The 26,385-nt window shown below is 45.0% G+C and overlaps 1 protein-coding gene across 6 annotated transcripts in view; it reads left to right on the top strand.

Annotated features, from left to right (window-relative positions):
* Positions 1 to 3,396: 3,396 nt before the first annotated feature.
* The window catches only part of LOC117601716 (uncharacterized), a 230,376-nt gene continuing 207,387 nt past the window's right edge, over positions 3,397 to 26,385 (top strand). For all 6 annotated transcript variants that reach the window (XR_004580788.2, XR_004580787.2, XM_034318855.2 and 3 more), the window contains exon 1: positions 3,397 to 4,486. The gene's annotated coding sequence lies outside the window, so the exon portion shown is untranslated. The remainder of the gene's footprint in view (positions 4,487 to 26,385) is intronic.

Here is a 26,385-nt window from a genome sequence, read left to right as displayed (position 1 = left end):
GCGTTGACATTTCCAGGCGACACCTTTTTCAGACGTCGCCCAGAGGAAAGAGGTAGGAAGGTTCTTTTTCTTCTTTAGCAAGAAGAATCGCGACGTCGACGCTCCGACGCATCGTTTGCACCTTCAATAATACGTTGAGTGCGCTCGCGAAGCCGATGCCAATGGCCAGCAAGTCCCCCGTCCTGCCGCGACATTTTTTTCTTCCGCATCGTTATACCGGACGGGACAAAGACTTTCGTTGACGGATTTTCTTTTAAACACGCCATCCCTCGTCGTTCACTAGGGCAAAGTGAACCACCGTCCGTAATTATTGTCCCGCATTCGAAGTGAGCGCGATATCGTGTAAATTCGCCCGAGTTTACAACCACGGAATATGGAAACTTATCGTCATTAATGACAGGTCGCGAATGTGTACGGTACCGGTATTCCTTTCGACCCGCACCCTTCTCGACGTTAAAGCGGTAAGAAACCGTGACACAGCGGAGCGGGGTTTATTATATGGAATGCAGGATGAAGTGGTGCATAATTTATACGAGAGAGAAACTCGACTCGATCTTTATGATTGAATCGTTCGCTTCTCAGCTGGTTTTTTCAGCACGCGTGCGCTTAATTGCAACCCCTAATGCTTTGGTTCTCGTTAGAAACTATGCATTAAGCTGGTTGCAGTTTCATTTTTCCGCTTCAGTAAAATGACTGCGCTATTCGCGTTCTAACGAGATAAAAAAATAATTTTTCACCGGACCCCTGACATTATAAATGAATCTTTTTAATTTTTCACCTTTTATCTTCGTGCCTCAAAATGAGTTTCTGTCTCGGGTTAACAAAACAATTTTATTTCTCCGCGCCCTCGGACACCGTGTTTCCTTCGGATCCCGGCGCGACCAAAGCAGCGGGATGACAACTGGACAATCCCCGTAACGAAACTCGTTTAAACGCGCCGTGACTTGATGCACGAACCCGTGAATGTATTCACGCTCGCAAGCGACGCATCGAGAATGCTTGGATACAGGAACGATGAAAAATCGAAGAATCGTGTGCGCGCGGTTTAGCCGACAGGGAACGAAACGAATCGCGATGAAAAAGAAAAGAAAAATCGGCACGAGGAAGGAATCTTTTGTGAACGACCTCGTATGCTGGATGGTTCGCGATGTTCCTCCTTGCATCCGTCGCGCGTCGAACTTTAATTGATTCCCACTATAGCGCGTTAACGAGGTTCGTATGATATACAGGCGTATTGCCAGAGGATCGCAAGAGTTTCTAATTCTGTATCCTTTTCTTCCCTAGCCTGGCATTACCTTCTTGAACTTGGGTGTTTCTGTCTCGGGGCGAGGAAAACAAGTGGCACGATACGTTCCGCTGCCCGTAAACACGAGAAAATGATCGTAAATCGGGGTAAAAGATGTCGGTAACAATATAACGCCAGATTTCTCGTTGTTTACCGTTCGCGAATGCTCGTTGAAAAACTGACGTCGTCTGTTCGTTAGCAAGAAATTTTTTTTCAATTACTTTCTCCACGAGCTCTTGTTCGCTTATCGTTGCATCGAGACGTTAACGTCATGTTTCGAAAATGACGAAGGGGAATTTCTTTCGATGGCCGGATGGCTTCGGGCTTCGAACAAGATCCGTTTAATATCGAGACAGGGGTGTGGATCGATCGAAAATCGATCGCGTGGGCGCGAAACAAGATCAATGTTAAAAAAAAAATACAGTGTGCATACAGAAAGACAGAAGATGCGAAACAATAGCCGGCGAAATGGGAAGGGGTAAGATGCGGGGTCGCAGAATGCAGACTAAAGGTGCCAGATATAACGTGATGTATGGGATCGATTTGAATCCAGCGTTTAAGAGCTGCGAGCCATAATTCATTCGATCTCGATCGTTTTCTTTTGTGTTCCATCTTTCTACTTCTGTTGGCCTCTCCTTCTTTGGATGGTTCATGTAATACCCCTCAAGGGCACGTTCGATATATACTTAGGTACATTCGTGCTACTCTGATACTACCTGGTGCATCGTATAATGTATACGCGTATCACGAATCGTTGATGCCTTAAACTTCTCGTTTGCACCGTATTTTCATTGATGGAGATATATGGAAGCGTTCTTTGCCTCCTACGCGAAACAGATTCACGGCTATCTTTGCATTCAGGATATTTTCGAGGCTGTAAATCATTTACCAATTCTAAAATTGAAGTGTACAAGATTCAATTTAACTCAGGTTTTAAAATTTAGCCAGAGGCTAAAAGTGACCTGAAATCGACACGCCGAACCGACTCTTGGAGGGTTCGTCTATTAAAATTGCAACCAACGATACGAGTGTAAAATTGCTCCAATTTTAAATAACACGCAAATTCATTAGGGATTCAAAGAGGGTAGCAATAAGAAGACGCGCGTTTGAAGATGCGTTACACGCTCGGTGACACTCAAGCCTCGTATCGCACACGTATTCGCCTTTATGCAGGAACGTACATACGTGTAAGTACGTGTGTCGAGTTGTCTGGGTCGGGGCACATAAGAGACGAAGAGCCGACGACGTTGAGAGAGGGATTCCGAGGGTAGAGCTGTCAGGGTTCCGAAATAAGGTAATTAATATTAATGCAGATATATGCTGATGAACCGTGAAATTCGAATGGATCTCTATTTGTAATCCCGATGTTAATTAAAAATTCTTTCGCTACAAATTAATGTCGATGTCCTTACGGAACACTTGGCGCATCCTTGGAAACGTCTGAACATGTATCGTGTTACAATTGCATATTCATAAGATCATTTATGTTGAAATTGATAATTTAAAAAAAAAAACTCGCGTTTAAAGATTGAGACCTGTCTCTAAATGGTAATCCCTTTAAAACTGGTGAATCATGTTGCATCTTCCTTTTAAACATTTCCCGCTTAAAATTCAATACCCTGTTAGCCAATCACAGTCTCTGTTACAGCCTCCTAATAAATGGCAAAAGTTACAACCATGATGCTCCGAAGCGAACTCGAGCCACGCAAAAAGCTCGTGCAATTCGAGTCGGTAATCAAGCTAATAATAAACGAGGCAAAAAGAAGGAAAATCTCTCCTTCTGTTTATAGGAATATTATCATGTCCAAGGACACAATGTCCAGCTGGTACATATACATATATACCCACCGATTCTCGGTACGGTGTTTGCGCTTAGCGGAGTAGGGACTGACTCCTCGATAGTGTGGCACAGGGGATTTCGAGTTCAAGAGAAAGAGAAAAAGGACGAAACGAGTGGAGAAAGGGGGAAGGACATAACGAAAGAAAGAGATAGAAATAACGAGAAAGGGAGACATGGGGTCCCGTCGTTTCTGCAGAAGAAGACGACGAGTAGAATGAGCGAGGGTGGGGGGGAGTCGGAACGGGAACCGCGCGGGCAGTGCACGCGCAGCCGCCGGGACGCGCGCATCCCGTGTGCATTCGCGCTCTTCCAAACGCCGCAGGAGGAGCCCGCGAAATCTCGATTAACGGCGGCACTGTGCAACGTGCCTCGCGACAGTGATCACGACGCGATACATATTCGAATCGTTTTATATCTTTCTTTAATTTGTTCATTGATTTGTATTCGAAAACGCGAACGCGTGAAAATGACGGAAACGAACGGCGAAGGCGACCGTAGCGACACGAAGTCGACGACGACGAAGTACGAAACCGGCCGATATTTGACGAACTTCACGTACGTCGAGCGCGGCAATCGTGACAGGATAATCGGAGTAGTGTTCGTTTAATCGCGTCCTATTATCAACGAATTCGTAGAATCTTTGAAAGGAAACAATTCTCTGAGAGGAATCGTACCTTAAGAGGATTTCGTCGGCTATTCATCGAGCAAAGGTAAACAAAACCGACGAAGCGCCGGCCGGCCGTCTCGCATTCTTTCGAAGGACGTTCAGTGTGTCGTTTGACGTCGGAGCATTCGGTTGTTGGACGGGATCGTGTCGCGTATAGATATCGAAGTCATCGACGCGTTGTAAAAGCCGGTTTTACCACGTGGTTTTCGTTCTTCCCATGCACTCTGCGAATCGGAGTAAACGTTATTTCGGTCCTCGGTTAATCGTGGCGAGTGAATAATACGCGAGTGTCACCGACGCGACGTCGAGATTATCCTGGTGAAAACTGTCGTTCGCGTTAGAAAGTCGTTCGCGAAAAGAATATTTCGTGGAATTCCGGAGAGTATCGAGAAGTGGAACCGGTTATATCCTGGCATCCGTGGTGGTTCAAGGGTCCACGCCGAAAGAAAGGAGGCGATTCTCGAAGAAAATTTTTATAAAACGAACGCCACGAGTCGACGACGATTCGGTGTTCGGTTTTGCGCGGCAATGACGCGAAAGATGGCGCAACAGGAATTTCACGATTGTGTATAAAATGTGACGACAAAGTGCATTGGAAAACGGAAACGGAGCCGCTTCGTTTTTTCGACAACGATGGGGCAACCAACAGTGATCTTCCTTCGTCACGAATAAGCTGTGTTCCTAACTGCGACTGGTGAGTCTCTTAATTAACAATTTTATAAAATTACAAAATATATCGAAAGCTACTTTCCAAGTGATATAAAATCGATGGGTCAGCCAAGGTCTTTTTAATGATAAGGAGTATCACAAGCACTATTTTTCCCTATAATCTCGTTACACGATTAGAATAGATAACAGATATTTGCAATTTTATGCTTTTACCGTTAAGATAGAGTCGTAGTTAAGTGCGGATAACCGAAAATAAATCTAAAATAAAATTTAACCTAGAAATGCATATAACCTCAACGGTACCGAGGTGGAGGGTTGAAATACTTCTCTTCTTTCACAAGAGCATATCGCAATCGTGTACTTGATCACATTCTCTGTTCTTCTTTAACTTTCCCACTCGGTGATGGTTCTTTCTTCTTCTGTGAAGGGAGTCGGCGAGTAGCGAGAATTAACCTCGAGAGCACAAGGGATTTCGAATCAGTAGCTATTTCCGCTATTGCTGTGGTTGCGCGTGTTCTCTTTGTGTCCCCTCTTGTCGTTCCCTCCTCTTTCCACATCTCGAACGCGATTTTTACATCGAGATACATCGGGAACAATACCAGAGGGGCGGCATTTAATATCCAACCGTGTAATTATTGAACGATAGCGACTAATAGAGCGCACTGTACTCGCGGTGGGAAACGTAAAGGGGACAAAAAAGGGGTAACAAAGGGAGGACGCGAGGGAAATCCGTTCGAGGAAGATGGTACGATGAACTTGTCGCGAATCTCGAAGGGTATTACTCTAATTTCAGCGATGGGTACAGCCTCTTCGTCGTCCATCACCTTCGTTTCTCGCGATCTTTGCGCCGGTCGAAAATAAAAAGGTAACGTCGGCAAACAGAGAGACGAGATGATCTGATGCACTCTCGCGTGTACCAGCCTCGATGGAAAGAGGTACAAGACGAAACAGAGACGAATAGCTTGTTCTCCGCTCGCTTCCTTTCCTTCGGCTTGTCGTGAGATAAGTGCGCGAGAGAGATGAGAGGGTAGGAAAAACAGAATTACCAGTTCGCACGTTTCTGCCTAGACGTGTGGTGTACGTTCAAAGAGAACCGCGAGACGTACTGGAATTAGAATCGTTACATTCTATCCGCGAGCTAAGTCTTAAACAACACTTACCGCGCGTACTCCCCAGACTTTCCGTCTCGCTTTGTCACACTTAACACTAATACACTTAACACTTTGACATTTAACAACAGCTAGGCTTCCGGGTGTAAAATGTTCCCTGTTTTTCATCGACATTGTAACAAGTATACTAGTGGAATTAATTCGGGACACTTTTAAATTTTTACTCCAAATTTTATTCAAATTATTTGATATCAATTTAGCATAGCAGAATATACATTTTCTGCACAAATATGAAATAAAGAATATTTTTATTCAAAGTGTCCAGAATTAATTCCACCAGTGTAACTTCGTTAGGTGTCCGAAGGGTGGATCGAGTGAAACTTTCTTAAGTCCTAACAGCATATCTTAGAAATCAGGTTAAATCACGAATGGCAACGAAAAATGGTCAAATATGAACGGGCCACGAGCGACAAGTTTACCGATCGCATGAATGAATAAGCTTAGACGATCGATGCGTGACCGTTTAGCCAAACGAAGGGACCTCGGTGTCCGAACTCCATTACGTATAAAACAATATTAGTTCGGTCGCGTCAATGGTATCGGCTGTTTATAAATAATTATCGTCGGCTAGCGAGGGATAGGTTGGTACAGAGAGACGGATTGGTCGTAGTACGAATAACATTCAGGTGGACGAGCGGTGGAGAGAGGGTGAATTAGATGATGAAGGGGGAAGAGGTCTGTGGCAGGGAGTTTCATTTTGAACGAGCAGCATTCTCTGTGCTCGTCCGGGTCCGATCTAAACGGGCAATATTAGCTATTGACTTTGGCTCATGGGGTTTGTCGATGGGTCGGCCTAAGTGATGGCGTTGGTTCGAACTGTTTGGTACAGGGGAATTTCGATCGTGTCTGAACGACGCGATTGGTCGTTCGCAAGCAAGCGAAAGTTGGCTAATTTTCCTCGTAAATAAAACCGACACACGACTGGGACGATCTCTCATTTTTCCTTCGGCCACCCTCGAATTTTCTCTCACCCTTCGATTTGCCATTACGATCGTCGTTACAGCTGTCGACCTGTCTCGGTTTCGCGTATCCGGCGCCGTTCACCGATGTTTCGTGACCTATCCGCCAAGCTTCCCGTTGGGGTTCACGGACGCTCGTAAAACTTGCCGTCGTGGGTAGGTGCTCGTGCGCGTTTTCATGTTCTTACTCCTAGCAGTTTGTCTCTTTCGAATGGCATCTGGTATAAATGGAAGTTTCTTTCCGAACAGACTTTTGTCCTGGACTTTCGTATTCATCGTATACGCACCGTCAGGGAGATAACTTTGTGCGTTATGGAGAAAAGATTTCGATAAAATCGCGCCTCTATCCCTCTTACATTTATTTAGTCGCGAATCAACGATTGGGGGAGTGATACCAGTATAATCGTCTAATAGTTTTAGAGATGGCTTGAATTTCAATTTCTAATCAATTCGAATTGAAAGTTCGCAAGAGGGTACTTTGAACATCCCTCGGTAGGCGTGAGAGAAAGATTCGATGCAAAGCCAACTTTATATTTTTCCATGTCACTGATTTTCTCAAGCGGGTTTTCAATGGGACAGAAATCAGGGTTCTTAGATTCCTTGCGATACAAATCTTGGGTATTTATTTTGAGCCGCTTGAATCGGTTCGCAATGATTATTTCACAGTGGTCCCGTATTTGAACGTAGCTAAATAAGCGACATCGCGTAGCATTCTGAAGGCAGAGAACGGATGAAAGTCCAATGAAAATTGCTCGATTCCTTCAGGAGAAATCCCAGTTTCCCGTGAGTTTCATTCAACCTTTCATTCAACGATAATTTATTCTTGGTGCACCAATTGTCGAGCTTAAAAAAGATTCCTCGTGGATGCACAATGAGGATCGTCAGGAGACGTTGCCTCCTGATTGCAACAATAGTACGGGATGAAAATGAATTTCCCTGGGGATATGTCCTCGGGATTGCATCTGCGTACTTTCAAAAATTTACTTGAAAATAAAGCGACGAGAGTTTGGTTGAAATTTTGGGGTTCAAACACGTGGAAAACGATGATGGTACAATATGGTACCGGGAGAAGGGTGTCTCTCGTATTTCCATTCCTGATAATTATTCATTTTCCTGCACGTAATTTGGCTTAATTTAATTGCAAACGATGCCTGTGTCGTACGCGTTCCCGGAGATCTCGCTCCGTTCCCCTCCTGTCGGTTTATCTCGAACGGTAATAACCCTTTATGGATTCCGCAGACTGGCTTGATATAAACTGCTATTTAATTGCCGAGCTGTTCGATAAATCATGCATCGGCTATAAATTTTCCAGAGCACTTCGTTACCAAGCTAACCAGACTTGTTCCGTCAACAATGAAAGCAATGGGATCTTAGCTCCTTTCTCCCCTGTCCATTGTATATCAACTTCCAGAAGATAAATTCTCTTACCTAAAGTAGAAAAATTTTCTCGGGAAACTGGATAAAACATGGAAGTCAATTTTCGCCGGCGAAATGAACCGCGAGAATCCTCGATTTGGCACGTCATCGTGACGTTGGGGAAACTCTGGTTACACGGTAATCGTTGATACGATTCCAAATCCTTGGTTCGTTCGATTATTCAGCAGTGGCTGTAATTACCGAGTCACGTACGCTTCTCTCGCGTCATTAAATTTATCCACCGGGCATCGATGTAACTTCGCTCTCCTCCTGTTCCGAGATCAGCAAGCCGTTGTTCGTTCTCTCTCTCTTTGGTCAGGATTAATTTCAATTTCTATCACCGCTCGGTTCGTACCTATCCGTAATTCACCTAAATACTCGTGCCGGTATCTCTGGTAATCCATTGCAAGAAGAGTTTCGCGATCGAGGATCGAATCGATGAAAAGTGGTAAGCAGGGTGAAACAGGTCGTAAATAAAAGAGAAAAGATGGGGAGGAGCGAGAGAAAAAGGCATACCGCAGATTCTAGATCTATCTGGCCTCCAGCTAGGCAACAAGCATCACCGTGAATATTGGGGTGGTGCTCGATCGAGCGTCCTCGAGAGGGATTTCTTCGGTGAAAAACGCGCTAGCTGTGCCAGGCCGTCGACCTCGAGCTACTTGGCGTTCGCGGTTTGAAAAACAGCTTCGAGAGTAGGTTCGTTGTTAATTAAGAAGGCCTAGAGGAATAGCGGCAAGCTAGAGTGCGCGCAGCAATCGTTTCCGCAGCCGTTTCGCGATCCCGCTGCGTCGAAGATCGCCGGCTATGCCTCGTAATCCTTAATGCCTCCCAGATACTCTCTCTCTCGCTTTAGAAAGTGCTATCGTTATCGTTAACACCTCATCCCACCCTCAGGGAGTATGGCCGCTATTCTAGCCGTGAAAATAATAGTCGCAGACGGCGCGCGATAGGGGTGGGATCAGAAGGAATAGAGAAAAAGTTCAGGGTTCTATTTTTTATCGAGCTATTTGGGTTAACTTTAAACTATTCATAGATACCGTAACCATCAATTTCGAGCAGGGTAAGACAGAGGTCTGGAGGTCGGGTAGTTTCGCGGCTTCGTAACGGACGATTAGGCAGATGCGATTCTTATTGTTGCACTCCAACACCAGGCGAAATAACACTCCAGAGAGGATATAAAAGAGTGAACTCCAACGAATCGACACCATCTGGTGAACCTGAGTGGCTGCTGCATTACCCTTGAAAGCTCACCGCTCTCGAGTGACGCGGCTCCTCTATGCCGCGGGTGCATTCATCGCGTAATTAACGTCTCGTAATTATGGCCGCGGAAGAGAGAGTCTGGACGTCTCGTGGCCGGTTCGCTCGCTCTCGTTGCTCCTGAATATTATGAGCTTTCATGGGGCTCCACGTGAATAAGGCGCTTGGCGTTTCTGAAGAGGGTGTTACGGGCATTATGGACCCTCTCGACGATGGACCCGAGTGTTGGTCAACGAGCCGAGAGCCGTTCATCGTTCGTTCAAGGTGCAACGCGTCTTAGCCTCTCTTTCACGATCAACCCCCCCCGTCTGTTCCCTGTATTTTCTTTTTTTTTGTTTCCTTCCTCGGCAACTTCGTTTCACACTCCTCGTATGGGGAGACCTAAATCCCTATCTCTCTAGTCGTCGCTATTCGATGCGTGTCTTTCAGATTCAACCTCGCGTTGCACGATGCATGCCACGAATACGGCAACTGTTTCACCAGGAATCCGTTAAGCCGACGTTGAGCTAGATCGTCTGAAGGAAAACCAATGCCAGCGATCCTTCTTCGAGTTTCCACTTAGAATCAGGTGTCTTCACTCTTGAAATAGAAGGATTTTCGTTTTCTTAAAGTTTTGAGACTGGCTTCATTAAGGGGGGTTGAAAACGTGCTACAGTTTTTCCAGGGTTAATAGCCACTTCCCACCATCCACTAACGTTCAATGTCGATTCTTTTTCTTGAAACGGTTGCTATTCTTACCCTTTCTCTTACGCGATCCTGCAGGTAATCGTACGGAAGTCGAAGTAGGCGATTTATCTCGTCCACGAAGCTTTTTCTCTTGGAATAGCACATACCTCTTCGCTTTAATTCCAAGAAGAAAAAAGAAACGAATCTCAAGTTCTGAGGGTGGAGGGATCGATATCGGATATTTTCTCGAATCCGTTCGCGTAACAGTGCAATCTGTTAGACGGTTGCGGAAAAACGAGACCGGCAAGCTGTTTGGAATCGTAGGAAGAGAGAGATAACCGAGGCGAAAGGGGTTGGAAGAAGGAGAATAATAATGGTCGGGTGTACAGAGTAGGGGGCTAGTAACGCGAATAATGTCGAAAGTTAGTTCGGGGCCGACCGACGTCGACGTTATGCACGGCGCTCACCTCTGACCTTGCGGTCGGACGAGCGAACGGAAGTTATGCGTCTGGATCGTTTCGCGGAACAAGCAGGAAATGCAGTCCAGCCCGTACAAACCGTTACGAGCGGTGAGGGAATCATTACCACTCGGTGGATCGCGAAACCTTGAGAATCATAGACGCGGTGCTACCCTCCCCGAGGACACGCACGACCTCCACCCTCTATAATCCTGTCACGCGCCTCTCCGGCTCTTCGTTCACTGCTCCATTGTTCCAGGAGAGAAGAAAAAATTCAATAACATTAGATGTTGCTCGCGGCTGATGGTCAAGGGTCAGCTTTACCTGATTTAAATTTAAATTGCTACTAAATTACCGTGCCGCCTCTCGGTACTACCCTTTGATCTCGTTTAATTTAACCGGACGAATAACATAATTCAGATTTTTCTCAGCCCGAGGGTGATCGTCCGATTTCGATCCGATGCAGCAAGAGGTTTGCTCGGAAAATTCCAAATGTACCGTGTTCATTTAAATACGCTTCTTTTAAATGAAATTTTATTGATGAACTATGGCGTGCGCGGGCGTTGTTCCTTCGTGTTCTCTAATTGCATCGAATACCAAGCGAACTAACAAAACACCCGGTCCCACTTTTGTCAGACCTCGTAGGGACAGAGGGAAGGCACGAGTCCTCTCCATTCGCTTGTAAAATTGGTCACGTGGCTGGAAATGTTTTGAACGCGTGTACAAGCGTTCTTTGTGAACGAGGCAAGGGCGAAACTCTGCCTTCGATCGAGCTGACGATTTGTTACGTAAGCGAATGTGCTCTCGGTATTATGGCACTCGTGTTCGTCACGCTACCCGAAATCCTTGTCACGTGTGCACGCGAGAACAGAGAGAACTCGATTGGACAACCGCGACTCGGGGAAAAGTTTCTTCGTTATAGAATTTCTTATAGTTTGCAGAAAAATTTCAACGAGCTAACGTGCTCTTTCGAAAACGTTTTATGGTCAAGTCGATGGAAAATAAATGAAAGATCGCAGGTTGCTGTAATTGGCAAACAGCTATCGCGTGTTAAGAATGTCGATAAAACGTTTTCTGTAGAAAATCGGAAGCAATATTCGAAGTTTTCAATTCGTTTTCGATGATCTGAAAATGGAAAGGGAAGCGGTAGACAACGGTAGCCCGGATACGATATCAATCGTTGTAAAATATCGTCAATCGTGGAGCAATTTCATCTCGCGTCGGTCGCCTCTTTTCCGAGGAGCCACAAAGCTGTTTCGTTATTACACCGAGGTCGAGGAGGTGAGCCCGACGAGAGAATCATGAAAAGAATCACGATCGTTCCGGAGTATCGGAACCGAACAATAAATTGTTGGTTTCGCGAATACAACGAGTCTCCGAAAAAACGATCAACGGATATTACCATCGCAATTATATTCCGATTCGTTCCGGTATTATTACGAGGATTCTTTTCGTCCGAGTGGTAATAAAAGGACAGCACATTCTCGTGGAATGTCTTGGAGGAATAATAAATGTGCTGGTCGGTCACGGTGTCGAATGTTTGAGCCTCCGGTTCGGCACGAAACATTCCCTCTTCTCGCTATTGCTTCCGGACGATCGCTGGATTTTACGGGGAATTAAAAATTTTTCATCCTCCTCTCGTCGACCGATCGACGATGAATAAAACATCGCTCAGCGTGGCCGAGTCTCATTATTTACGCAGTTACGTGCTCACCTGGGCAATCCAAAATCAATGTAGCCACGGCACGTAAATATCGGCTGATGCAGTTGCCAGCCACGACTGTACACGCGTTTCATCCGTGACATCCACGAAAAATCAATACTTTCCACCGCGTTGATATGTTCGATAGATTTTTCCACGAATTTACCATTTTTCACCCTGTCGATCGATCTGTCCGAAACAAGATATACAAAAATCCGTCCGATTGTACTCGATGCGAGATTTGACCCGCAAGCACGAGGTGATCGATCTATTATGTTGATTCAATCATCATTGTCAAGGTCGTCGAAGGGTGTTTTACCTCGAATATCGTTGCTTCAACCCCCGTACGATGTAGATAGCATTTCTGGAGCATGTCGAGGGGTGAGCGACGTTGCCCGTTCGAATTTCGTACGCACGCGTTACTCGGCCACGTGGCCCTGGCTTCCTGGGGGACCTCCGTTCCCGTGTTTCGTTCGCTCACCGATCAGCCCGTGAAATCGTGTTTAGAATCGTTTCACGGAACCGAAAGATTGATAGCGACACGCGTTCGTTGGCCTCGCACGATACAGTCGTGCGAATTCCCTGCGACTTTGGATTAGAAGAACGATTCGTTTCGCTTGTTACATTCTGGTCTGTAATGATCAAACGGTTCCTTTCGAGCTTTTCTAGGGAATAATAGGTTGCACGTAGGGAAACGTATTGTTATATTTAACAACGTTTCCGCCTAACATTGATATTTTTCTGTACCACAGAAATAAATTAGCTTCGTTTGGCAGCAAATTAACGAACGCGATAAAAAGAGAATCTATTAATTGAAAGAAGAGGCGCGTTCGTTAACGGTGCGTATAGGTAGGAGAACAGAGGGGGTTCGATTTCAGAGAAAGAAATAATTACACATTATACCAGTCGAACGTTTGTTACCGTAATGATGCTTTCGTACAACCCTCTCTTTATTGAAAACCGAATAATTCCACGCTATCGTTAGATGTTTCAGTTAATAATATACGATAGAAACGATGCTAATTCGAGGCTCTCCTTTAGGTACATTCGTGCAAGTAAGACGATATCAAAATAACACCGGTTTTCGTTCTCTCTATTCGTATCCAAAGCCTGGTAAAATTTACTCGAATAAATTTGATTCGTAGACTCGCCGGTATATGATCATTCGCAATTCAATGAACTATGAGAATTTGAGATTGAATGAGGGTAATCGAGAGAATGTTTTCCGGAGTTTCCGCTAAAGAGTCGCAGAAGGAAGAAAAATAATTCTCTCGGGGGGTACGAAACGAGCTGCGGTGAATAGCGTTCGTTGAATCTACCCTTTTACGGCTACATCTACGGCATACTTGCAGCTATATTGAGGCAGAATTTCCGCTTGGTGTCTGGCTTGCCGTTGCTCGCGTAGACAATGCCTAATTATACGCAATCGCCGTGCGAGAGGTTTACAAACTCTGGTTTAGCCGGTGATCTCAGGGATAAACTCGTCCTCGGAGAATGGTTTGGTAAATCGTGGCCCGAGCTCGGCCGAGACAAAGCGCGGAACATCGGGGTGGAGGAAGAAGAGATGAGATTCGGGAATTCGCTTCAGACTTTTCTCTACTTTCTATAGGGTGACGGAATGAATAAGACAGTCGTTGGTCCCATTCAGGAATTGAATCGAACGCGTGTTTGCTCGAGGGCTCGAGTTGACTCTTCTTTTTTTCTTCTTTTTTTTATCATTAGAATCATCCTCGTCGTCATCGTCGCACAGAATCGTCGGGAGCTATTTATACGCGGCTGATCATTGGATTTCTCCCTTTCAATTCTTCCTCTTTCTCTCATCAACTTTTGCCCTTTTCTGGTGTCTCCATGCTCGAGTTAACACGGCAACAACTTCCTCTCTCTCAGTTTCAAGGGATTTTCGTAACCACTTCCACCTCTGTGTAATTTACTTCACGTTAAGGGATGAACGGATGCACTCGCGAGACCCCGATTCAAATCTCGATCCCAGGATTCCCATTTTATTATTTGCCAGGTTAAGCAGATATTTTCTTTTCCTCCGCGACTCCCCCGTCCCTTTTTTACCTCCATTTTCTCTCGGGCGTTTTCCAGGAAACGTCGAAGGAAAAACAGGCTCTATACGTATGTAAGGTAAATCGGTGGTTCCAGCTTGCTGTTTACGCAGTCCCTGTATCTCCGCGTTTTATTATGTACTCATCTCCATTCTGATCTTAAAGCCCTTAAATATTGATCGTTGCTCCGTTAGAAACGATACCGTACCTACTATGTTTCTAGACCCTTAAACGTCGAGCACGGATTGCATAGAGGTCTGAGAGGGGGGGACTCGATGCTATCGAGGGATAGTGATTAGGCTGAGAGTCTTTCCTGGTTCTCTTCTGTTGCTCTCAATCGAGCTACTCTATAGTCGTCTGGATTATTAAGTGTCCCCCTTCTTCTTCGCTTTAGTTACAACCAGAGAGCTATCGTCTTGTCGAGCGTTTTTACAATCTCGAGAAGCAAACATCGATCGCTTAATCGTATTCTCAACTCGATTATATCGTTCGAATCAATTGTTCCCGCAAATTAAACGAAACTTCCCATCCAGCGATCAGCACCTCTTCCTTTTAAAAGCGAAACTTCCCAGTAAATTTAAGAAAATAAATATTAGAGAATGGAATTTTTCTTGAATACGTCCATCGTTCTGTACCATCAGTTTCTGTTTTTCTTACAAAGAGTGCGAAACGCGTGGAAACGAGTAAAAACATGTACCACCGACGAGCGGTACCGTAATGACGCCAGAATTTCTACTTTGCGTTCACGCAAATCGAAGGAATATTCATTGAAGGGATCTATAGAGGTCCTCTCGACACGACGTCGAAAGCCACTCTGGATACTGCCGGCAGCCAATATACAGCGATACATATCCGTTTTCCCTGGGAAAACCAACCTAGTCGAAAGGACTTGCCTTATTGAAAGCGGAGAAGGTCGTAGCTGAGGGCTGAAGCTCGCTAAGAGAGGGTTTATTGAAGCCCACCCACACCACCGTATTTATGATTCGAGCATCGTCTCTCGATAACGTTCAGCTACCAGCTATCCAACTATCTAACCGTACATACACGGACGAGGTGCTGATTTATTTAATAAATGCCACGACGTCGGCATTCATATTGGACGCAGGGGCTAGGAGGGTGATTTTGTGCGTAAGGGGAGAGGAATTACACCGGAGGAATTATTCTCTTCGATTCGTTGAAAAAACAAATCTCATTTTCTAATGCGATTGTATCCCTCTGGGGTCTTCGGATTTACACAAAAACAGTTGGAAACTATCGGTTTCCAGTGGAACCGCGTAAAATAGAATTACAAATCACGAGGACGTTTTAACGTGGCGCAACATTGCTACAGCTCTATTCAGAAACGTTCTGAGAGCCTCTGGCCTGGCAAGCAATAAAGACCAGCCTCTCAATCTAAACATCCTGTCTTCGTTCGTTCGTGTTTCCATTCGCGCGACGTTAGGTTATACATCACCCGAAAGGTCTATAGCGAAACGTGTGCCTTTCATTTCTTCCAGGTTTTCGAAATCGACGCGTATCTTACTTCGAAACGTCGATTCCGTTTTCAATACCCTATATAATTTGCAAGCTGCTACGCGAAATTAAGCAGCATTGATTTCGAACCCCACTCGTATCTTATTATTAATTATTACATCGTTGCGGGTGATAATTAAATTACGTTTAATTGGCTCGAACGTAATACAATACTTTGGTCAATGTTCCACGTTCAATTACTTTTAGTTGATTAAATTGTACGATCCAATCAAATTGGTTTATTCGATAAAAGCTAACGCGTGGTTAACGGTTGGCGCGTGCACCAAGTCTGTTTAGGTTCTGAAACATTTCCATCGTGGATACTGGCCGGATTTCCATTACATTTCGACTGTTAATTTTACCTCTATGAAATTGGAATATCGCTTCGAGCGTAAACACGGAACGGAAAATACCCTTCTCTTTTCACGAACCATCGCGTATGGTTATTGTTATTTTCCCGCGAATAAAATGGAGTATTTTTTTTTACCCGTGAGTGGAAGGGGAGCGAGAAAGCGTGCAATGAAACAACCCTCGCACGGGTCTGTAGACGACACCTTGTCGTTTCATCCTCTGGCATACTGGCCCTTATCTCTGAACCCTTCACGGTTCTAGTTACTTTCGTTTGACCGCTCACGAATAGTTAGAGAGGAAAGAAAAAAAAAAAAAGATGTTCTCTTAAATTTTGTCCGTGTCTGATTAACGTAGAGACGCGTCAGAGGAAGTTTTATGTAAATTATCCAGCGGCGTCTTGAAGGAGGGAGGGACGGCAACGTTTCGTCCTAATTGCAAAAGGATGACAGCGAAAACGTTTCAGTCCCAAACGTTTTATTAGCTTTCATTAGCGCACGCTTGTGGCCGATCTCAAATATTTACCTTGTCTGCGAAGTTTTTCTTGAAATCCGGAAATGCTCTTAAATTAACGAGGCGCATCGGAACTTTTCCGGTCGGGAGTACGAGCGGATGCGAAAACTAGGTATACCATAGAGATGGTATGGTTAAAGTAATCGCGATAAATCTCCATTGTATGTGGGAATAGAACAATCTCTCGGCCATGAAAGTTTTTTTCACCAGACTGAACCAGAGAACGTTCTCTTGCATTTTTATTTTTTTTTTCAACGTTCGACCAACCATTAACTAATGCCTAGGGAACTTGACTGTCAAACAAGCTCTCTTTCGTCAGAAACTCTATATTATCGGATGGTAAAGTTTGCTCGCCAGAGTTCGAACTTGTTAATTCTCCCTCGACTCGAATTTCTAACTTCGCTGATCGTCTAAACGGGAAGACGAATATTATTTTAAGTAAAATTTCGAGTCGGTTTATCGGCTGCGATTCGTTGCGATTTCTCACGCGTAGCATCGGAGGGGTGGCGAGATCACGAGCGAAAGGATTAATACCGCAAAACACGCGTATGCGTCGTTTGCATTCGCCATCAGTTGCCGCCGAAATCACCGCGCCGTGGTTGAAGAAGAGATGGGCCATTTCCGATAAGATACGAGCAATAAATGACTCGCATCGCGACGATATATATCCCCGGATGTTTCGCATAGGTTTCCAGCTAGAGTGTGACGATGTTATCGCGCCCCGGTGAAGGGGAAATTTTGCTGAAAGGACGAGAGAAAAAAAGGAAAAGAGGGACGCGTCGATGGGGTTTCGTAACGTCGTTCGAAAATTTACGTCGATCGATTCCCGCCGCCGATTAATCGACCAATAAGAATGATTCTCGTGCGTGCGACAAACGGTACGCGAGACAAAGCCGGCCATTATTTTTCCAAAGTACGCCTTGTATTTCGCGCACTTTATTCCCACCCCCTCGCTTTGGCCCGTGGGCGAGCCTTTACGAGATGACCAGCTAAAACCAACACCGAGAAGATGATGATGACGAAGAGGAAGACGGAGAGAAAGTCCCGTGGATAAACGGGGCGGTTTCAGGGAAACGAGCTACGAGAAGAAAACAAAGAGCCAAAGACGAGAGAAAATACGGGAGAACGAGCACGACCGGGACCGACTGAACAAAAAGTACACGAACCGTACCCACCGACAGCTTTACCGCTCGGAGAAGATGAAAAATCTGTTGAACTGACGTTCATTGGGAAATTGCAGTCAGCCACCTTTGCGACAGGATGATTAATGGAACCTAGACACTTCGCTATATTCATCGACATACCGGCTCGAAGTTTCGGCAATCTTTCCCGAAGCAAACTAGAGGAGCAAACTTTTCCTCTTTGGTTAATCTTTCGTGTCTACGTCGGTGTGACTGGTAGCATCTTATCTCTACCGATGGGATCAAGTTCAGTTCGGTTTTATTTTTTTACTCCTAGGTACTTATGTACCATTAAAAACAAACCTACTCGCAATATATTGTATTTCGATGCTATCTCTACTTATCGGCTCGAAACTCTCTGGACCGTTGCATTTCCGCTGGAAGGTTTACGTTTTCGTTATCTGTACGGGTTCTGCGTCTCGTCGCTCGTTAATCGGTGTATACGATCGAAATTTTCATCATAGATATACGGCGTCACGTTTCTCCTCCATTCAAAGACGAGAAACAGAAGTGGTCGATGGTTGAAATGTTTGTTTAATTACGTTGATCGTTCAGACGTGGCGGATGATGAGACGAGATTCGATGAGCACCGCTGTTAAACGGCACGATTATCTGTCTCGTACTTTATTTGCTGCTCGTTGCTCGAGTTCTACATAGCTCTCCGTCTCCGTTCCGCTCTTGTGCCAGGACTCAAGCATCGACTCGAGAGGGTTTTTGCACGGTGAAGAGGTCGGCAACTCGTGCACCCCGGGGGAGGAGGTAGGATGGGGTAGGTCCTTAAAAACAGATCCATTAAAGTTTTTCCGGCACTTTCCGAGGTGGTAGTAGTTACTCGGCAAGTAGCGGGTAAGATTGCGCATTTCTCCTATTCACGTGATACCCGTTCAACGTTCTACACGGCCCTCGCCACGCGGTAACCATTTGCCACCGGATACTTTTCACCGGGCCTTTTCCGTTTCATCCATTTTATATTCCCTCTCTTCTTCCGTCTTATCTACGATCGTAATAATTATTTTTTCAACCGTTTCACTCTTTCCGTTTCTCCTACCCTAGCGATTCATTTATTTCCGGTCGAGTGGACAATCGACCTAAATTATAATAAACGCCATTGTTCGACGTCCCCTCTTGTCTTGCTGATCAGCGTTAATTAACGAGTACCGGATAATTATTCGTCATTGTCGAGGGAAGTTGACGTTCGCGAATAGTTTCCCTACCTCTCCGGATTCCTTGAGTATACTCCGGGGTAGTTACTTCGTGTTGCTTCGTATGGCCAATATCGAAAAGTCCCGGGGATCGAATGGTGAACTTTGAAAAGTGAATTTTCAATTCGTACGAGTTTGAGAAATCGGAGTGGAAAGTTTGCCGATCCATCGAGAGGCGCCGAGTTAACACGTTCGCTACGAATTGAAGATTGGATGAAAGAAATAAGTCAAAGTAATATTAACGATATTAATTGCATATCGCTTTTATAAATTCTCTATTGACGAAGATTTCAAGCTCTGTTTGAGAAACCTTCGTTCTGGAATAATGCCTACAAAGCTTTTGCATCGTTTCATATGCAGGTTATAGAAAGATTTTCACAGTTCAGATCCGATCCACACGAGCGGGATCGCGCAATCATTTGCGAGTCAGGTCGTTTGAAACGCGACCATTTTCCTACCTGACGTCTACCAGGTATAACGAGTCTTTTTCGTTCATAACGAGAAGGCGCTTCACCGGTTTCTCTGAGAGGGAAACGAGAACAGAAGAAAAGGGTATTTCTCTTTGGACGAACGAGAAAATCTGTTCGTCGAGCGATTTAGACGATGGCAACTGGAGATGCGTCTTGGCTTACCCTCTTTCATCGTGAATTATTGTTTCGACATTTTTTCGTCGTCTACGTTGCCGTAGGTCGTCTAGACGCGTCTTGATATCGAAGGGGAAACTCGGGTAAGAAAGGAGGAGGGTGAAGTTGAACGGTGGCTAGGGAGATCGCATTCTTGCCCGTAAATTGCGCATCTACACCCTCGAGTGGCGGTAAAAGTGGGTTAGGGTCTTCCGTAAATTGGGTTACCGCTTTCATTCAAGGAGAACGAATTGTTCTCGAGTCATTCCCTAACGACTTGCAGTCTCGTTCGCTCGAACGAGAAGTAGAATTGTTATTTATTTTAAAGCGGATAATGCTTTTTAAGTAACGCGCCGAATTTATGTTCCGCGAAATGTTATGAAAGGCGGTAAAGAAAATAATGAAATTCCCGGGGCATCAGGATCTTAGTGTCGCGTGAATAATTCAGGAGAATGCTTTTAAGTGGACGGACCTCTCTCCGAGAGGAAGGACAGAAAAGGGATTAGATTCTCTGAAACACGTAACGGCGGGTCTTGGTTTACCCTTGTCAATAATCGCGAGGAATGCTTTTAGTTTTAAACCCATGGCCGTCTAAGACTTTGTGGCCCGTCCGTGGCTTGCTGCGCGTCATCGTTAATGGCCACCACGAAAGGATTTTCAAGTCCAGCTTCACCGTCGTCTACGTCGACGGACGTTCCTCCTTCCCTTCCGTTTTCTAGAATATCCATGCGTTTGCCAACTGACCCTTCGAGTCGCCCTTCGACAGGGAAAATGTCTCGCATCGATTTCAACCGAAATGGACTCGTCTCCGTTCGTTGAAATAATTTCGACCGCGGGAGACTGGAAAATCAGTCGGAGACAGCGCGTGAAAACGTGAGTCGCGGGTGGAAATAAATCCTTTAGGGCGGACGGTTCTCGCGTCGCCGGCTTCACGCGCAGGAAATCCCGAATAAATCCAAACAAACGCGGCCACAGCAGAAGGATCAGACCTCGCCACCTACGATTTCGAAAGGGACGAGGTTTTATTTATAGGTGGCTTTGGCCACGGCACATGGCGCGGCACGCGCGGAATCACGCGTCTTCCCTGCGAGAGCTAGGTGCATCCATCCAAGTAAATTATTTGGACAAGTCGGTTACACTGCTCCCGTTCCTCGAACCATCGAATTTCTGTCCCTTTGAAGGAAGAAAAGAATATTTAACCCAGATTATTTTTCCAAAAAAAAGGAGTACCTTCTTTATCGTACATAGTTAATTCGAAAGTCGTCGAAACTCCGAGATTCTTGGTGGCCTTCCAAAAGAGAAATCGAACCTTTCGATGTGTTCCATGGTGTTTAAACTACGCGACAGGGCGGATTTGCTTTTTTTTTTTTCTGTCTCCTCGCTTATACGAGTGCTTTCGATAGCTCGTTCGTTTAATGGCCAGCTAAATATTGACTCCCGGTTATTCGGTTTGCCTGCGCGACCTGGTCATCGGTGTTTCGTTGACCGTAAACCTGTCTGCCTAGAATAGGTAGAAAATGATGTGTACAGAGGTGTACACACCTGTGGCTGTGAATCTCTTAACGACCCCACCAATTGTCCGACGATCCAGCCTTACTTCGAGTCGAATTTCTGATTTTATCATTCGTACGATCTTCGTCTCTTTTAACCCCGTTGACAAATTTCTGTAAACAATTTCGAGTTTTACAACTTTCAAAAATATCCCATCGTCACTTTCTGCCCGGTGAAACACTCGGAGATTTATTTAACGAGGATGCCATGTGTCTCGTAAGCTTATTCTACCGGATGCAAAGAGTAATGCACATACTGCGGGCGAAACGATTGATCGTTGTCTCGCGGGAGGACGTTTTCGTCCGGTTGATCATTCGAGTGCGGCTGGTGAGCGATCGGCGTCGAAGCGATATCGTAACGAGCGCCGCGACGCCTGCTACGCTTCTCTTTCAAGCCTTCCCCTCGTGTCAGCTGGCCGGTGGGCTGGCCAAATAAAACCAACGGGTTTTTAATGGACCGCGGACAAACGCGTGTTCTCCCCGCGTTCTGCACGCTTCTCTCCGGTACTTACCCGCTCGATACGTACGCACGCACCGCGAGTACTTGTGTGCGATAGCCCGCTTCGCGATTCGAAACGAAAATATATTCGCAGCCTGGAGACGATTCGTTATGCGAAAACCTTTTACATTCACTTTGCATTAATTACCTTGATCCTTGAATACTATGAAAGGGTCAGACTTTATTGCTTTTTCATTTAAAAAACGCTTCAATTTATATTTGTTGAATTTCATGCCCTTTTAGCACTCGAAAAAAATATTTTGCACGTATTTTTTTTTTTATTGACAATCATCTACTCTGGAAGGGTGCAAATAGCCATTGAAATTGGAGTTGAAAATCGTATTGTCGAATATCGCGGAAGCTGTTATAGGGAAAAAATTGAAAAAAAAAAAAAAAGAAAATACAATCTCTGTATTTTCTAGTGGCAAGTTTTTAATTTATTTACAAAATGTATCAACTAGCACAGTGTGAAATTCTCCTTTACTCCTATGCCAGACGTTCATAAACTGAGGAATCGTCGTTTTCGATCGTCCGTGGCGGTCGCTAGCAATCGTCGAATCAATACGCTCGTACCCCGCAGAGTGGGAAACAAAACGAGGAAAGAAAAAAAGTTGGAAAGAAGAAAAAGAATTAATTGAAATCAAATAGTTGGGGCAAACTGGGAATCGGGCGGGGAAACGGATCGCGTTCAATTTCTGACCGGTCGAGTTTATTTCGCGCACCGGCTATTTCGCGCGGAAGTAAAATCGTGTCGACAGGAAAAATTCAGCGACTCTCTGTCGCGCGTTCACCCCCTCGTATCCCGGATTTCTAGCAACAAGTAACGCGTACTCCCGATACTTTCTTCTTTTACCCGGCTCTTTTCCTTTTCTTTGTCCCTTGGTGTCCGTTGTCGTTTCCACGAATACGTCTCGCGCGTCGTTTTAGCATTTTCGCCGGCATCCGACTCTTCTTCTCCCTTTGTGTCTCCGCGTCGCGACGCGTCGCGTCGTTTTGCTTGCAAGCGTTTCACTTTATAACGAACCGAGTTGCTCGCTGAACGATCGTGCAAGCGAGTCAAAGGGTTTCCTCGCGATTCCAAGACGTAATCGATAATAACTCTTCCTCTCTTTTTCCCACCCCCGTCTTTATTCCGTTTCATCGTTAATTCGCGGCCGCGTTCGTTTGACTGTAATTCGTGCGTTTCGACGGGTTCGTCTGCACACTTTGTTCCCGACGATCAGGAAGGAAGTGTGTAGCGGAGACGGGCGAAGAAGAGAGACATGGACAGAGGGTAGACAAAGAGGAAACGAAGAGGATTTAAGCCGATGCGACGTCGCGTGCAAAGCGGAGAAGGAGAGGAGTTAATGGATCCTGCGGGATGCTAATGGGTTACAGCCGTGCGCTCGCGCTCTGTTTACAGGCAAAGCCAATTACAGTTAATTCGACGGCTATTTATTAGCCGATTAGTTGGATGTATTCCGAGAGACCACCCTTCGAGGACGTCTTTATGAACGATCCTTGGAACCGCGGTAATCGAGAGAACATCGATGATTTCCCACTCCTTTTTCTCCCGTATAATGATATTTTTATCTAAAAAGATTGTGGAAAAATTAGGTCCCACCTTTTCCTCCGCGCCCCTTTGCATAGGTAAACTTTTAGTAATTAAATACGTTTTTCACCCTTTTGATGGCTAGTTATGGTTTTTGGATTTGAACTATACGCATCTTGTTCTGAAATATAAACGCTATTTATACCTCGATGACAGCAGTCATGAATAGTATTCAACGGTAGTATCACAGCGTGCTCTTATAGTTACCCTTAGCGATGAAAGGGTTGAATATGAATGCGTACACTATGCGTTTCGAGGCGCAATCAAGAAACATGAAAGACCCAAGTAGAAATTTTATCATGTACATTTTTAATCAGGCTGTACTTTGTTCTTTCTGTTTTTCCTCTTTCGAAAAAGTATTTCGCTGAATGGTAATTCAGTCACGATTATAAGCCGCGCCGAAAGTATTGTTTTCTTAAGAAAGGGCATCTAATTAAACGAAGTTGCTGTGTAATTAAGGCGAAGTACGGTGCTCAAGAAAATTTTAATGTCGTTGAAAATACTTGTTGAAAATAATTCAACCGGGTTCAGATCCTTTTGAATCGTACAGGGGCTGGTTGTAAATGTTAATAGGTTTCAAGACTTTCGAATAACGATATCAGCGCTGGGTGGTAGCTCGACGATTTGTTCCTGTTCCTGTCCTTTTATTTTTCTACTTTCTTTTTGTTAACAAACGCGAGCTACCACGGACAATGGTAGCAAAACAATGCAATTAGTCGGACGATTATCGCTTTTCTACCCTCGAATCGATCTACCCGGCCGCGGGTTGCTTTGAAACAGAAGCATCGAAACACTGGATTGTCGTTTTTTCGGTTCCTTTGAACGCTTTGTTGCATTTTCATGAATTTCATTCCGGGAACGTTTGAAGTCTCCCATCGGCTCGTAGCTTAATCGGCCTCGGTTTGTTCTCTTCCCGTATCTCTTCGTTCCTTCTGGCTTTTATGTACGTTCAATTAACGTGTAAAAGTCACAAGGAAATCGTAGATAACCGATCGCTGGACGAGTTGAGAATCGTTGCTCCCGATCTCGAGGCTCAATTATAAAAGGTGATTGCATTCTTGCGCTTCGAATAAAGGAATCGCGGGTCATAGACTTTTTTGTTCTTCAGTTTCTTCCGTAGTTCCTTCTCAGTCGCTTCCGATACTCGTGGGAATTTCCTAGAAAAGGGATGAAACTGCGAAGAGAGAAAGGAAAGCTTTTCCACCCTCTCGATTCCGATACGATTGGATACCACTAACGATAAATTGGTACTTCGATAATTTAACGCTCCTTTACCCTTGTTAACTAGCAGCATCCTTGATTTCCGCAAATAAACTGGAAACGTCTTTTCTGTTCTGCGATGACGTTTCTGTCTTTTATATTTATTACCGCGTTAATCCTAGTGAGAGTTAATTACCGTGTTAAATAATTACGTCGTTTAAGAGGATTACATAGAAAAACGTAAGTGTTGTATTCCGAGTAATTGCAATTATATGCCGCGCTACATACGCTCGTTTTTCACTGCTCCATTCAACGTGTTAATTACACTTGTCTTGAGTATTCTCCTGAAGTGTGTTCTTGCCGGGGATAAGAAAAAAAAAAAAAAGAAGACTTAACCTAAAGCGGAGGAGAATTTTCAATGGGATGAGGGGTGGTTCATCGGCCTGGAAAAAATCGTCTTTTATTGTTTTCGTTAGCTTTCCCTTCTCTGCTTTCTGTAGCTGGCTTCTCCTCGTTTTTTGGAGCTTTTCATCGGGGGAAAAAGCGGAAGAAAATGAAGGGAAAGAGGTAACAGGAAAAACGAAGAGCGACGGTAGTGGATATTGAATAATAAAGGGCAGCATCCCGGGAAAATCGCTTTGGCCTTTCTTATTCCCGTCTAAGCCGATGCTAAGAGGAAATTAAAAAATGTTTGCGCCTCATCGAGACGTTCCCTGGATTCTACCTCGTCATCCGCGATTTAATCGGGAAACAATAGCGCGCGTTCTTCCGGTGCCATTACTTGCGAAACGATTGTTCCATTCCTTATTTTAAAGCATTTAATGTCATATTAGACCTTCTATGCTTCGAAATTTATTTGACACGCGACAACATAATATCAGCCGAGAACAAAATTGTCTTCCCATAAAATTTTCTTCTGCCATAGCGAATTTTCCAGGATATCTGGTCACGGTAGGAAGTCAACGATATATCCTTGTAAAACCGTGTATGAATATACGTGGAACGGGACGTAGAAGGAACGAACGATGTAGATACGTCTTTCGAATTTAATCAGCCTCCGCGTAGCTCGTAAACTTGTCCATATCGAAATGAATCTCGTGCAGATGTAACATACGACCGTTCGCCGACGTCGAGAATAGAAGTGCATAAACATTTGCATATTCGATCCGCAATATATTTTCTTAATCGTAAATCGATGGCTGGTTGGAAACGGTCCCGATTGCCCTTACGTTGTGGATCTTGTAACGCAACGTGTCACGAGTGAGCGTACGCCCCTTTCAACGAACATAAAGGGACCAAAACTATCCCCCTATAGAGGTGTTTGCATAGGCCAGCTGTTGACGGCTAGCCTCGAGGCCGCAAAAGTTTTTAAGCTTCTCTTCTATTGATTTCGGTCTTGTTTACCAAAATTAAAAAAAGATTCGAGATCATTTTTTATCAGCCTATACACTTCCATTAGCATACGAGCTCTATTGTAATTTAGATTTCAAATTAATTTTAAAACGACTTCTCGAAAATGATCGTGCAATGTAGACCGAAGCGATATTCGACGCGGCGAGCATCAGATCACTTCCTGTCTAATTAGGCACGTGCGTAGGTATGCTGGAATATGTTCGGCAGGCGTGCGCGCGTTTAACAATAGGTAATCCATGCATTCATGGCGCTCTGCGGCTGTTAGAGAGTGGATTCCCGGCTGTGCATGTGTGCCCCATGGAAAGTACACCCGATAGAAGTGTATACGTGGATACACAGGTACTTGTGCGTACCCTATAGGTTGGCGGATAAAGGAAGCCAGCAGCCATATGGCGCCACAGCCAAGTCCTTACTCTCCCTTTCGTATGCACCTACAAGCGACTCTTTCCCCCGCCTGCTATTTCTCTCCTGCCTCGATACATACAACTAGATTCTCTAACGGCTTTGTACACGCTGATTACGCTGCTCGTGTATGCACGTGGGTGGACACGCGTGCGATGTAATCGGGAGCGCGGACCTATCGGCACCCCCCTAGGCGGCTCGAACATCTCGAG

This window comes from Osmia lignaria, chromosome 6 (assembly GCF_051020975.1).
Source record: "Osmia lignaria lignaria isolate PbOS001 chromosome 6, iyOsmLign1, whole genome shotgun sequence".
Lineage (NCBI taxonomy): Eukaryota > Metazoa > Arthropoda > Insecta > Hymenoptera > Megachilidae > Osmia > Osmia lignaria.
Note: the sequence above shows the minus strand (reverse complement) of the source record. Positions and strands in the feature narration are given on the sequence as shown.